The sequence below is a fragment of the Anabrus simplex genome, chromosome 8 (assembly GCF_040414725.1).
Source record: "Anabrus simplex isolate iqAnaSimp1 chromosome 8, ASM4041472v1, whole genome shotgun sequence".
In the NCBI taxonomy this organism is placed as follows: domain Eukaryota; kingdom Metazoa; phylum Arthropoda; class Insecta; order Orthoptera; family Tettigoniidae; genus Anabrus; species Anabrus simplex.
The window spans coordinates 235,731,401-235,744,719 of NC_090272.1; positions in this window are offsets into that span (position 1 = coordinate 235,731,401).

The window sequence follows — 13,319 nt, forward strand, 5'->3', positions numbered from 1 at the left end:
TATTCTCTTTTAAAGCTACATACTGGGATAGAGAGTGCTATCCCTCTCGAGCTCCCACTCATATTGTTTTGAGGTGAACTTATTTTTCTCAACCTATTCTTCGTTAATGTAAAACAAATTATTCTCTTTTTAAGTCACCTATTTAGTATGGGATTAGCCCTTGTATTTACGGCCTAGTGCCAAGTAGGTCTTAATCAAAGTGTATTAGGAGTGCAAGTTCGCCTCCTCTCAAATTGTTATTTTAGAGGTCATTTAATTAACCTCCTTTTCATTTAATAGACCTCAGTAGATTGGGTATTTTACCCCTGTGTTTACGTCCGTTGAGGACAGCTTGAAGGTGGAGTTTGGTGTGGCCTGGGAGAGGCTTAAATTTGAGAGCGAGTGGCTCTTTTGAAAATTGAGTATTGTATGCCTCGTGGAGGCTTTTCAGTGTAATTTGGAGCAAGGGCTCCTAGGCATGAATGGTGTTTTCTGCCCCTCTGTTGAAACTTGTGTCTGTGGGGTAAAACTGAGCAGATTGCCCTAGCATTGTGCAGTCAGGGCGCGAAGCCCAAATCCTGTAAATATTGTAACTACCCTGTGAACTTGCTACTTTGTACCTGCCATGCTTGTTATTTCTTTGTTTTGAAAAGAAAATATAACCTTGTTAAATTTTAAATTAATTTTACTCTTAGTAGCTTGAGACCTGTTCATCACCCCGCACCTTCTTTCACGCATAACTACCACAAAAACTCGGTAACAAGTGGTAGCAGAGCGTGGTTGAATGGGTCTCAATTTAGCCCCTTTTGACGGCTAAACATTGTTTGTTCCGAACCCTAACCATTTTTTCAGTTGCTGGAATTTTTGATTTTTTCAAAATTGTTCTGTCATCATGCCCGGCCCTCGCGATGTTCTCCATCTTAACTATTTGCGCAAGGAGGAGTTGATTTACGAATTGACTATTAGAAATGTGCAATCTGGAGGCACGGTTGCAGTAGACACAAATAAGCTTAGAGAGTCCCTTGATTTGCCCATTTCCATCCCCACCTTGGGAGAGAAAGAAATTGACGACTCTCTTTCCACGATCACGGAGAATATTACTGGGCTAGCTTCTGTAGTTAGTTTTTTTGATGAAAATGATCCTTCTCCTAATCAAATTAATCGTGTGCAAGCTAGGCTGTTTCATTTTTCAAATAGAGTTAATGATCTGTTGTCTCTAAAGTTGAATGACGTTCAGAAGAAGGAAGCTAGTACGCTGCTTGAAAATATGTCTGAATTATCTAGCAAGGTCACTCAATTGTTAACTGGGGAGGTTCCTCCCAAAACTGATCAACCCGTCACGGTGAATGTAGGTAGCGGGGAAGAGCCTCATAAGGGAGAAGTCAATAGGAAAACCATTGCTGCTCAAACAACCTCTGCCCCATTGGACGAGTCTGAAAGCCGTAACTCATTAAATAATGTACGTTCTGAATTAACTACTTTGCCATTGAAACCTTTACCTACTATGTCACCCGGGTTTAGTAGCTTGCCTCATCCCTTGGCAATGTTGCTCAGAAGTATCTCTAAGTTTTCCGTTAATACCACCAGTGACGTAATTTCATTTTTAAGATTTCTAGTTGAATTTCAGGATCATGCCCTTGTTTTTTCTCTTTCTCCATGTCAAATTTTGCAAATTATCTATCCGTATGCTATTGGTATTCTCTCTGATAAAATCGTAAGAGCCATTGCCGAGCAATCATCTATTGAGGATTTTCATGCGCACTTGCTTGCAAATTTTATTCCCGCCCGCGCGAGGTCTTCTCTGATTCAGAAGTACTATTACCGTGTACAACGCTTGGATGAAAACTTGGCTGATTTCATACAGGACATTAAGTTTTATACTAGGGTGTTTGCTCTTCATTTTCCTGAAGATCAGATTGTACAGGCTATTGTAGAAGGCATTTCACCATCTTATAGGTCATACTTGTGTTTCGCGGCGTGCCCGCAAACTTTCTCTGAACTTGAAGCGTTGGCCGTCTCAGCGGAAGGAGTTAGGTACGCCGATTCCTTGCGTGTGGCAAAAGAACCCCCTCCTTCGTTTAGTAATACTCGGCCTCCACCTCGCCGACCAGTCACACCCCGTAAATATTATGCTTGTGGGTCGCCTGACCATCTGCGCAATAATTGTCCACTGATCAAGTCTAGTAGGGCAAATAATGGAGCTGGGTCAGCACAAGGCTGTTTTAAATGTGGGGCTTTCTCACATATTGCCAAGAACTGCCCAAACTCGAATAGCACCCCCTCCTGCTCAACTTCTGGTGCAGATTCTACCTATGCCAATAATAATAAGTGACTAGTGGCTTCGGCTGAGTCGACTAGTCCACCTTCCCGAGACTCAGCCCCTGGTAAACAGGTTGTAAATTCAGGGAACGAGCAATTTTCAAATTTATCTTTTGAAGGTCCCAAAGAGTGTCTTAGGATTGCGGCGGATTTCCCCGCACCTGTTCCTTTTCTTAAGATTGAGCTAAATAACGAGCCTATAACAGCTCTCTTAGATTCAGGCAGTGTTTGTTCGATTATTTCGGCTGAATGGTATTCTAAATTGAAATCTGTTTGTAAACTACCTGACTATGTCTCATCTCCTGTTCAATATGTTTCGGCTAATTCATCCCCATTAGAAATTCTAGGTTCCTTATTGGTCAAAATTCGTATTTTTAAATTCACATGGAAAGTTAAATTGTTTGTGGTCAAGCTCTTGTCTTGCCCCATTATATTGGGAGCGGACTTTATTTCTCACACTGGTCTTGTGCTCGATCTTCAGAGTAAGTCTTGCACTTTCAAATTTGCCTCTAATTGTAATATCCCTCTATTAAAGTGTAATTCTGTATCATGTTCATCTATTTCGCCTACCCAGGATGAGATGTCGTTAGACCTTAGACATCTACCTGAGGAGCAGGCTGATAGTATTCGTAAGCTGTGTCAGTCGTTTCCAGAGGTGTTCTCGGATACTCTTGGTGTTACTGACCTTATTGAATACAAAATTGAGGTCACTGATTCGATTCCTGTCCGTTTTCCACCGTATAGGCTATCTCCACCTAAAATGAAGGCTCTGAAAGAAATTATCGATCAGATGTTGAAGGATGGTATTATTAGGCCCTCTAAGTCGGCGTATTCTTCGCCTATTTTTCTAGTTCCGAAACCCCAAGGAGGCTTCAGGCCTGTCATTGATTATAGGGCTCTCAATCGGAAGGTGGTGTTGCAATCTGTGCCCCTTCCTGACCTTCATTCTTGTTTTTCATGGTTTCGTAAGGCCAAGTTCTTTACTATCTTGGACTTGAATCAGGCCTATAATCAAATTCCCCTTGCCGAAGAGTCTAAACATCTTACAGCGTTTGCCACGGACTGGAACTTATACGAATACAACCGCGTGCCTTTCGGGCTCCCCACGGGAGCAGCTGTACTCACTAGGCTACTAGATAGGGTCTTCTCCGACATCAAATTTGAGTACTTATATCACTACTTGGATGATGTCGTCGTATTTTCAGAGACTTTTGAGGAGCATCTAGATCATCTGCGAGAAGTTCTCGATCGCCTTCGTAAGGCTGGGTTAACTGTTAAGTTGTCCAAGGTTGCCTTTGCTAAGCCCTCTATGTCTTTCCTAGGGCACATTGTGTCACCTGATGGTGTAGCCATCGATCATTCTAGAACACAGGCCATCCGTGATTTTAAACCTCCCAAGGACATTAAAGGCATCGCCAGGTTTATTGGTATGGTGAATTTCTTCAGAAAGTTCATTCCTAACTTTGCTAATAGAGCGGCGACCTTAAACCTTCTTCGTAGGAAAGGCATCAAATTCGAGTGGGGACCTTCTCAACAAGCCGCTTTTGAAGATCTTAAATTGGCTCTCTCTAATGCCCCTGTACTTGCTATGCCTGATTTCTCGAAGAAATTCATCGTCCAAACTGATGCGTCGTCGTCAGCAGTAGCTGCAGTCCTTCTTCAAGAGACTGAACTAGGGAGGCGACCCATCGCCTATGCATCTAGGACATTGTCGGCTCAAGAAGCCAAGTATTCCATATATGAGCTCGAAGGTTTGGCAGTCTTATTCGCCTTAGAGAAGTTCCGTCTCTATCTGGAACATGTTAAATTCGACCTGGAGACAGATAATCAAGCCTTAAGCTGGGTCTTAGGTAGGCCGCGTCGTACTGGTCGCATAGCCCGCTGGGCCATCCGTATTTCTGCCTTCCAATTCGATGTCAGGCATATCAGAGGTACTGAAAATGTTGTTGCTGATGGACTCAGTCGTATGTTTTCTAACGACGTCGAGACCCACGACCCGGTCGACAGTTCATCACCTCCCGAGTCCATACTATCTGGTGTTAATGCCATCTTAACAGATGCTCCCATGCTTTTTAGGGATATCGAGAAATACCAACATGAAGATCCGACGCTGGCTCCGATAATGGAAACCCTTTCTTCTGGGGAACATGTTGTCCCTTATGTTCTGAGGAATGGTGTTTTATGTTGCCCTTCGAGGCATGACAAGATGATGAAGGTTGTCGTTCCAGCTGTTCTTGTGCCTATGATCTTCAAGTACTATCATGAGACCCCATTAGGGGGGCATCTTGGAATCTTTAAAACTCGTGAAAAGATTCGTGAAAGGTTCATTTGGAAAGGTATGGACGGTGAAATCCGTGAACTAGTAAAGTCTTGTAAATCCTGTTTGATTAGTAAACCAACCATGTCCACCAAGGTAGGCCTTTTGTCTTCCCATCAAGCGTCGCGCCCCATGGAACGCCTGTACATTGATTATGTAGGACCCTTCCCCCAGTCAAAGGGTAATGCTAACAAGTTCATCTTTGTATGCGTAGATGGTTTTACCAGATTTTCTTGGTTATTTCCGACTAAGCTGGCTACCGCTCAGTCCACCATTACTTGCCTAAATTCTATTTTTGCTTCTTTTGGTCCGTGCCAAGATATTGTGTCTGATAACGCTAAGGCGTTTACATCAAATCTTTTTCGTAAATTCTGTTTTGATTTATCCATCTCTCATGTAACTACTTCCGCTTATTACCCTCAACCATCTCTGGCTGAACGGGTTAATCGTAATCTCAGGTCCGCACTTATTGCCTATCATCATGAAGATCATTCCAGGTGGGACACGTCCCTGCATTGTTTAGCTTTTGCTTTGAATTCGGCGGTTCATGAATCACATAAATTCACTCCAGCCTCTTTAATGTTCAAATTTGTTCCCAACTCGCCGCTCTCTAACCTCTGGTCTCTGAGTGACATTCTACCCGAGACAATAGATCCGGATAATATTAAAGATCTTTGGAAGAAGGCTAAAGCCAATCTTAAGGTATCTCATGAAAAGGTTAGGGAAAGGTATGATCGTGGACGGAGACCCACCCCTTTGAATGTAGGTGACCAGGTGATGGTCAAGAACTTTGTTCCCGCGGGCAAGCTTGCCCCCAGATTTCATGGGCCTTGTATCATTCTCGATTTTCTTACGCCAGTTACGTTGTTAGTAAGCAATCCAGCCACCGAGAGGATATTTAGGGTTCACCTGTCACAGGTGAAACCGGTGTAATTTCTGTGTTAACTTGCTTCATATTATTGCGAAAGGGGATATGAAGGTTATATTTTTTTTTGAGTTTTCAATTTCTAGGCATTCTGCCCCTTCTATAATATTTTGTTTTATATGTAAGCATTTGTGTGAAACCTCCCCCGATTTGTTAAACTGCCATCCTGTCCTTGCCTCGGCCATTACCACGCTCCCGTCTCCTGCTCCAATACACACTGTGGCTTGATTAGATTAAATGCCATGGATATTTGCACGCCGCTGGCCCGTCTACCTCTCCAACAAGACTGTGCCCTCAAAAAATGATGATGGTCCAACAATATTCTGCCGCCTAGCTTTAATGTTTCAGTGCCCCCGCAGCAGCGCGGCGCTGTGCCGCGACTGGGTTCGAGGACGGGCCCCCTCGGCCCCAGCGAGGACGACATGTGCACGGCGAGCCGGAGCTCTCCTCCCGGCCAAGGCTGATGTGCGGCGCACGACCTGCTACTTGCCCGCAGCCTGTATTCCTTCACCGCGGGCGCGGCGTGTTTCAACACCACTACTCCCCTCATAGTGCGGGTGAGCGGTATCTCAGGGTACTTGAGGGGTCCGAGCGGCCTCCTTTGGACGCAAGCTGCAACGGCCGGTCTGGCCATCCAACTTCATCAACATCAACTACATGAACAGTTACTATAAGCATTGACTACACTTGGGAATTCAACAGCAATATTTGGTGGACATTGCAAAATTTTTCATCACTTTTAAGTATTAAAAGTTTATCTTCAGAACTCAACTTCTACAAACATAAAGACTGTACTTCACCTGCAACAACAAAATTTTGAAACTGAATCAAACCAAATTAAGAAAGTCTTATAAATTATTTTTTTTGGCAATTAATCTCCATATCTACATCAAACTTGGGCCTTGTTTTCAAACAATTTTATGTGTCACCCCTGGAGGAACTTTTGGGGGGGGAGGTCTGTACCGGGTGGTACACCTCCACGCCGCTAATTTAAAAATTGCGCCAGTTGAAACTCCTCTGCTGGAGGAAGTCTGAACTTTATCTACGCTATTAAATCTTTACCTTCTCAGAAGATGTCACCACGTGGAAAATTTTGAGTTTTTGAACTGTGTCATTTTTGATGTGTTTTTGTTTCGCTTGAAGTAAGAAGTGTGAACTTTCTCTTCTAGAGGACACTACTGAAGATCAACAATAGTGCACCCTAGTGCGGAGTCAAAGAACTATTTTGTTGGAGAAATTTGTATTTCAAATGTTTGTTTCTTCTTAAATTTCTTTCTGTTATTGTTTAAGTTGGCTGTATACCCCTCTTTTCCCCCTTGTTTTAGATTTATCCAATCCCGAATTTCTTTTAGTAATTTCCGACCAATCCGATGTATCTTCCCCTAACTTGGATATGTTTCTGTACCCTAGCCAATAAAGTAATTGTGGGCGGGTGTTTTCATTCCCCTAACGCCTAGAACCTTCCGCGAGAGGATATAAACTGCTGATTTTTGGGTCTCTGCGCCACTTCTGTTCCATCTTTCAGTGTGTAAAGTACATAGCAGGGGGCGGGAAGCGCCTCTTTCCTCGGCAGCGGTCAACAACAAGGTAATGGCCGATTAATAACTTCTTTCTTTGCTAGCTCAGCAGTTTAACTCTCGGGGCGGGTTCGAAGCGTTCCACCATGTAACCTTTTCCTAAATGTAACTACTCTTTTCATATATTCTCTTTTAAAGCTACATACTGGGATAGAGAGTGCTATCCCTCTCGAGCTCCCACTCATATTGTTTTGAGGTGAACTTATTTTTCTCAACCTATTCTTCGTTAATGTAAAACAAATTATTCTCTTTTTAAGTCACCTCTTTAGTATGGGATTAGCCCTTGTATTTACGGCCTAGTGCCAAGTAGGTCTTAATCAAAGTGTATTAGGAGTGCAAGTTCGCCTCCTCTCAAATTGTTATTTTAGAGGTCATTTAATTAACCTCCTTTTCATTTAATAGACCTCAGTAGATTGGGTATTTTACCCCTGTGTTTACGTCCGTTGAGGACAGCTTGAAGGTGGAGTTTGGTGTGACCTGGGAGAGGCTTAACCCTAGAAGTGCCGAGTGTTTTCCCTAAATGCCAGGCCATTTTCTCATGTATTACACATTTATGTTTTAACAAATTTAAGCACGTTTAGATGCAGAAAAGTTAGGCATGCAGCACACCATATTACTCAGAAAGCTGTATTTAAGAGGCTTATATAAGTATTAGATCACTCACTTGCTTATCTGATGCGTACCAGGCGATCAAAAATTTGGAAAAAAAAAAAAGTTTTTCATATTTTCAAGTTCACCATTAGTAATAAATAACCATTCATTTTAAAAAATCACTATATACAATACACGCGAAATTTATTCTAATTTTTGAAAATATTACGTTCTCAAAAGTAAACACAGAAATAAAATCATAAAAGAATAAACATTTCCGAGCTACACACAGTTCCGTCAGCCACCGAGTACTACTGGGAATCATTTTCGGAGAGTTTTCTTTTCCTGTCATACCTCATAGCCCTCCAGAAAATCTGCAATTTATGAAAACATTCACGGTGCACCGTATATTTATTAGAATGGCAATTTACTTCTTCATTTCGGAGACAGTTACATCGAACCAGGTTCGCATACGAGAAAAGGCCGCCATTTCTCCAGAATGTCTTTTAGTTGTTTTTTTTTTCGCCGCATAGCCATTACTTTCTTTCACCAAAAGCTTCCAAATCAAATCCGTAAATAACAAGTAGAAATACATAATAGGTGTACTGTTTCGGGGCGGACAGATCCTAATGCCAGGACCCCTTACGCGGAACTTCTCGGAAACATCTAACTCCGGTTCGGGTGGATAAACCCTGCACCACTTTGGTGTTATCGGAAACAGTATCATTCAATGAAACGTCAGCAGGCCTGCTCTCTTCATCGGAATCACTTTCAACTTCAGATTCTGGAATATATTCTTCTCCGCTTTCAAAAATATCATCAGCTAAAGAAAATATATCGCTGGAAGAGGAAGCATCCCAATCACTTCAAGAACTTTGAGAATATCACTTAAATCACTTAGCTCATCATCCATGATGAAAGTTTACACTTCAAAAGAAACAATTTAGGAATAAACTCAATAATGTGTTGAAAGATAACGACATATATTCACAGAAACTAACAGAAACAGCGAGCGAGCGCGAAGTTACATAGCAACTGAGATCACAGGGGGATGATGAAATAGTAGGTGACTTTATACCTACCCTGACCTTGACTGAGTCATTTCCGGCTAATGGGGAATGTGAGATGGAAAACATGAAGCTTCTTCTTCAATGTCTTACTTATTAAAATAGCGTAAGTGAACGATAAATGAAGTTATGACTGATTAAGCGAATGCATGTACTATGCGTCGCGCGTGCGACGTTGGCATTCTAGTGACACTCTATTGAGTCGCAAGCGCGACGTTTGGCAGTTCTAGGGTTAAATTTGAGAGCGAGTGGCTCTTTTGAAAAGTGAGTATTGTATGCCTCGTGGAGGCTTTTCAGTGTAATTTGGAGCAAGGGCTCCTAGGCATGAATGGGGTTTTCTGCCCCTCTGTTGAAACTTGTGTCTGTGGGGTAAAACTGAGCAGATTGCTCTAGCATTGTGCAGTCAGGGCGCGAAGCCCAAATCCTGTAAATATTGTAACTACCCTGTGAACTTGCTACTTTGTACCTGCCATGCTTGTTATTTCTTTGTTTTGAAAAGAAAATATAACCTTGTTAAATTTTAAATTAATTTTACTCTTAGTAGCTTGAGACCTGTTCACCACCCCGCACCTTCTTTCACGCATAACTACCACAAAAACTCGGTAACACTCACCATAGATAAATTTTAATACATAGGTTTAGTTTGGGTATTACAGAGCCAACTGGGTTGGAGTAAGTTTGATTCATTGACGTTACACAAAAACTGATAGGAAAAATATTCAGAGGGCAAGATCTGTTCATTGATATTGTAGTTGCAGAAATGGATTAAGAGAAGGATTTTATATCATGAATAATAAATGCAGAAATCTGTATTGAGTTTATAAAAGTGTATGTTGCTTTTTGATCTCTACCTCCGCATTGAATATATTAGCTGGACTAAAACTATATTGCGCGTAAATACGTGTTGGATATGTCACTAAGCGCCGTAGTTTAGCAAGCTCGTTCTTCATAACTTCACTCAGCTAGTGTATCTGTTTACAAAGTTTTGTACATATTCTAGGTAAATAATATAATTTGAAATTAATTTCTGGAATGTTGCTTGTCCTGTTTCTTCACAATGCGAACATTTGGTTTATGTAAATACAGATACCAAACTGAAATTAAAGATACGAGAACAAGAGGTTCGTTCTAAAATAATTAGACGTAGATTTACAGAAAGCGTATGATTCAGTCGACTGTGAAGTATTAATTGATATGTTGAGTGAATTTGGAGTGGATTACAAAACGACAGAAATTATTATTTAGACCCTCACCTGCTCTAAAGAATATTTTATGGGTGAATTTTTCGAGGAGTTTGAAATTAAAACAGGCGTAAGGCAGGGCGATGGACTATCGGCGACTCTCTTTAATTGCGTGCTGGGGAGTGTTATCAGAGAATAGGAAATAGAACTTTACAAGAAAGGTTTACTGAACCAAGAAAACATTGGGTGTTCAAGGAACGGTGTCAAGATCAACTGCTTAGATTTTGCTGATGATTTAGTGATCCTTTCTGGAAACAGAGATACAGCTGTAGAACAGATACACCTTTTGAAACATCAAGCTATAAAGGCTGGACATAGGATCTCCTTTGAAAATCAAAGTACTTAAATAATATCCGCACAGCTGCATAACAACTAAATACAAGGTATGGTAAGATTGAAAGAGTAACATCTTAAATATCTCAGTGAGATTTTGCAGTTGGGATATAATTAAAGAGGAAGTAACAAAAGTAGGCGAGGTATGATGGCCGCGGCCTTTCGCAGAACACACGACCTGTATAAGGAAAAGGCAATTCCAATGCAAGCTAAACTCAGACATTACAACACGGTGATTAAACCCGGATGTCTCTATGGCTGTGAGTGCCTCCGAGATACTTGAAAGACTTGTCTGAGAGAAGTTGAGAAGTTTGAAAGGAAGAGTCTTCGAAATTTAATGGGCCCAGAGATCGTGGCTGGACAATGCAGGCTGCGAGGACAGAAGAACTCTATCAGAAAACCCACCGACTTATGAAATCCATCAAGAAACGACGACCCAAGTTCTATCCATCTTTTTAAACTGGATGACAAGCGATTGACTAAGATTTTACCATATTCGGTAGTAGACCTAACACATGTGATTTGTGGTTCAGGAAGGTCAGGAATGATCTGAAGGCATTGTTTGCAGAAGCAAGCAGGTACGAATAGCAGATCAATAAGTTCAAGGCTTTCGTGAAGAAGAACAGCGGGTGTACAGCAGAAAGAAGAGACACTGGGCTGCAAGGAAAGCTTCTAAATTTGCGTAAATTTTGCTTGTTGTAGTCTCTAATGGCCATAAGACTCTTAAAAAATAGACGTAGATGCTAAATAAAATTGTTCACGTCCGAACTTCAAATATCTCCAAACCTCATTCTGTAACATACCAGCGAGAGCTTTATACTAGCTCTCTGAAGGATTACAAAAGGTATGCTTCAAGGAGAGAGCTGATAGAGTAATTGAATTTCTTTGGGGAGTTGTTCTCCCACTTTTTAAAGAATGCTATTTGCGGCGTCGACCCCTACTTTCACCATATGAAATGAACCTGCGTGTAATTGGAATTGCAGAAGTGTAGAGTTTTGAATGTGAGGAAAGGAATGTTAAGGACGACACAAAAACCCAGTCTACAGGCAATGGATATCAATCATCTACAATTAAAAACCCATGATCCACCCGGGAATCGAACCCGGGCCCGCCGGGTGAGAGGTGGACGCGGTTTCCCCTTACACCGTGGGGCCGTAGCTTTGTACCTGTATTGCACTGCAAATGATAAATCGTAGTTCTTGAAAACTCCGTAGTTGTCCCGCAGGAGTTCTTTAACGTGCCATGATCATCGTGGTCGACATTTCGAACAATACCTGTAAGGGAACAGTTGAGAATTTGTTACGTATACAGTACACTGTCAGAACACACTGTGACAAAAGTGTTCGTGTTTGTTGCATCACTCCATGTTTTGTTTATTGCATATAACAGGCTTTTCACTGATATGAAGGCATTTTCACAGAAAAAAAATATGACTGGGGTAACCGAATAAATCATAATCACATTAATACTCCGGAACGAGCTATTGGAGGCCACGAGGCCCTTATACCAATATCCCTTGTAACAGTTCGTTTGTTTGACGTTAATAAATAATAATATGGTAGTAGACGATAGTGAAATAATCGTAGTGCTACTGAACAGTAACACTCTAGTGCATAAATAGCTTCGTTATTCAAATAGTAACCACCTTGAAGTTTGAAAAGGAATGGTAATAATAACAATTGTCCGACTCGTTGACCAAACGGTCAGCGCTCTGGCCTTCGGTTCAAAGGGTCCCGGGTTCGATTCCCGGCCTGGTTGGGGATTTTAATCGCTTATGATTAATTCTTCTGGCTCAGGACTGGGTGTTTGTGCCCGTCCCAACATCCTCCTCTTAATATTCACACAACACAGCACACTACCAACCACCACAGAAACATGCATTAGTGTTTACATCCCTCCATACAGGGTTGGCGTCAGTAAGGGCATCCGGTCGTAAAACATGGCCAAATCCACATGTACGACGCAGATCGGACCCGCGACTCCAGGGGTGTGGGAAATGTGGTAGAAAAAAGGAGAAGAAGGTAATAATAATAATCATAATAATGATAATATTAATAATATGCCAGGGATGCAACTGGGAAGTTAGAGGTTGCGTGGTAGGAACATAGAGGGCATACAAAGTAAATGTAAATAGTTAACAATATGTATTTAGAACCATAGAAATACAGCGACAATAAGAGGGAATTAAAATTGAAAATGACAACAAAAACCATTGAGGAAAACACATTCGAAAGGAGACAACAGTGATTCGAGCCAGCCAATGAATTCCGATAATGTTTCTCAACACAGCAGAGAATGAAATATACAGCTTACAAATTTCAAAATCTAATTGTCACCTGATAAGAATAGAACCCTATGAGGTAAAGGTAGAGGGGACTCATCCCGCCAAGGAAACTTGAAAAGGGTAAAGACCTAGCAGCACTAGCTGGAATAGTAATTTACTAATTGACGGAAAGAAGTGTTCTCAGTGTTCCAACCACCTGGCATCGCCGAGTCTCCAGAAGTTATAGTTGAAAACTTACGACGATTGATCCTAGCAATTGCACAAACTTCGTAACCATTGGTTCATATAATGAAAAAAGGAATAATAATGGAGGTGAGACCTCAAAGCCTGAAGGGCTGTAATAAATAAAGTCTTTGCTCGTCAAGTGTGCCGCATCTGAGGAGAAAAACTGGTAATAATCACGTGCAATAGCCGAGTAGCTGGATGTTCTGCCCTCCACACACAGCACCACATTCGAATCTGATAGGAAGTGTGTGGAAGGGACTGGAAGCATTTAAACATACAGTTCATTCCAGTAGGTGATGTAAAGTAGCGATGGCGTGGCTAGCGACATTTCGGCGTTCAGTTGAATGGAGGCTGCTGGTGATGTTACAGCGTTCAGTAGAATGAGGTCTGACGATGTTGCGGCGGTGTGAGCAGACCATAATGAGACTTAACGAATTCCCAGGGGAATGTTACACCCTCAA